Source organism: Lolium perenne, chromosome 1 (assembly GCF_019359855.2).
Source record: "Lolium perenne isolate Kyuss_39 chromosome 1, Kyuss_2.0, whole genome shotgun sequence".
In the NCBI taxonomy this organism is placed as follows: Eukaryota; Viridiplantae; Streptophyta; class Magnoliopsida; order Poales; family Poaceae; genus Lolium; species Lolium perenne.
In genome coordinates, this window is record NC_067244.2 from 64,920,054 (window position 1) to 64,922,308 (window position 2,255).

The 2,255-nt window shown below is 42.0% G+C and overlaps 1 non-coding gene across 1 annotated transcript; it reads right to left on the bottom strand.

Moving 5' to 3' along the window:
- Positions 1–206: 206 nt before the first annotated feature.
- On the bottom strand, positions 207–287 carry TRNAL-CAA (transfer RNA leucine (anticodon CAA)). Its single transcript has one exon. It is a non-coding gene; the product is annotated as a tRNA-Leu (tRNA).
- Between the last annotated feature and the right edge of the window lie 1,968 nt (positions 288–2,255).

Here is a 2,255-nt window from a genome sequence, read left to right on the forward strand (position 1 = left end):
AGGATACCATCTGCTTTGGGTTCTTTATTATCTCCTTCGAGGGATTTTTAGGATCGTTCAGGCTATATTTAGTCTATTTTGGCTTTTACTGTCTACTTTTCTCAGGGAGATGGTTAAGGACCTCAGAAGATAGAGGAGAGCGCCAGGCGCAGATTTTCGGAATACTTCTACGGGGAATGCTGATTGAATGAGCATTCTCCATATTATGCCTTGAAGAGGACTCGAACCTCCACGCTCTTCAGCACGAGATTTTGAGTCTCGCGTGTCTACCATTTCACCATCAAGGCATCTTGAAAGTGAATCATATTCCATGAATATGATATCTATCTAATGTGCCTATAAAAATGGAAAATGAAAGAGCCAAAGTAATGAGAAAATGACTTGTCACTGTGAAGCTAAAGGGTATCATACCCTGGGGGTTACGAAATAACGAAAAAGTAAAAGTGACCGAGATGCGAGGGAAAAACTTTTGTCTCATTGGCCCTCGTCGATGGAGTGGGGCACTGTTTACTTACAGCCTCTACGAGTTGCAAGTGAATGGGGCCGTAAACATGTGGTAGAATTGATTCAAGTAGGACATGCATGTGAAGATGAGCAGTGAATGGATAGAAGGAGAGCCTTGAACCAAATCCTTTGCCTTTATTTATTCTATTATTTTTATATAGATCAGCTGAAAACAAAACAAAAATACTACTACGTTGGGACAATGACCCACCTTTCTCTACTCAACCTATCATCTTCTCTCCTCGCTCCCTGGGACAAGCCTAATATCTCATACTTCAAGGTGTTCGGATGTAAGTGTTCCTACAAAATAAAAGGAGTTCGTTTATCTAAATTTGGTCCTAAAGCTTTGGAGGATATATTTGTTGGTTACGGTGCCGAATCTCACACTTATAGAGTCTTTGATGTATCCTCCGGGATTATCATCGAATCTTGTAGTGTGCAGTTCGAAGAAAATGATGGCTCCCAAGTGGGGCAAGTTGATGTTTGTGCAGGTGATGAAATACCTCAAGATGCCATAGTAAGAATGGGTGTGGGATTTTTCCGCCCCATTGAGGGACACTGTGTGGCGTCTCGGGAAGGACTATGCTCTACCACGGTGGAGCCCTCATCTTCTCAACATCAACAAACTCCATCTAGTGAAGCAAATGATGCACCAACCCAAGAACAAGAACAAGACCCTCCCTCTTGTGTGCAAGATCAAGGACAAGATCAACCAAGAATTCATGATGGCTCCGACGAGTATCCATTTGATATTTTCTCCTCACCAATTGATGTCCAAGATCAAGCACATGATGTTGAGCACTCTCAAGAAATTGAAGTTGCTCAAGTTGAAGGTCAAGACGGGGACCCAAATGATCAAGTTGATCAAGTGATACCTCCAAGGCCAAGAAGAACCAAGGAGGAGATCGAGGCCCGTCGTCTAGCAAGAAGAGAAAGGAACCTTGAAATTTGTGAACACACACATGACAAGGTCCTTGGTGATTTAAGGGCAAGTGTTACCACAAGAAGGCAATTGGCTAACTTTAGCAATCATCATGCTTATATCTCCTTAGTGGAACCCAAGAAAGTATTTGAAGCCCTTGAAGATTCGGATTGGTTGGAAGCTATGCACGAGGAACTCAACAACTTCAAGCGCAACAAAGTATGGACCTTAGTAGAGAAGCCAAAGGGGTGCCGCAATGTTATAGGCACTAAGTGGATTTTCAAGAACAAGCAAGATGAGTTTGGAAATGTTGTGAGGAACAAGGCAAGATTGGTGGCTCAAGGTTTCTCTCAAGTTGAAGGAATTGACTTTGGAGAGACTTATGCTCCCGCGGCTCGTCTTGAGTCCATCCGTATCCTTCTTGCTTATGCATCGCATCATAACTTTAAGTTACAACAAATGGATGTGAAAAGTGCATTTCTTAATGGTCCTTTGCATGAAGAGGTTTATGTTAAGCAACCCCCGGGGTTTGAGGATCTCAACTTTCCTAACCATGTTTATAATCTTGATAAAGAACTTTATGGTCTCAAACAAGCTCCTAGAGCTTGGTACAAGCACCTTAAAGAATTGTTGATAGACCGTGGCTTTGATGTTGGGTTAATTGATGTTGGGAGCTTTTCGTTTGCCAATTATATGTTGATGATATTATCTTTGGCTCTACTAACAAAGCTTTCAATGATGAATTCTCAAAGCTTATGACCGATAGGTTTGAGATGTTTATGGTGGGAGAGATGAAGTTCTTCCTTGGTTTTGAGATCAAGCAAATGAG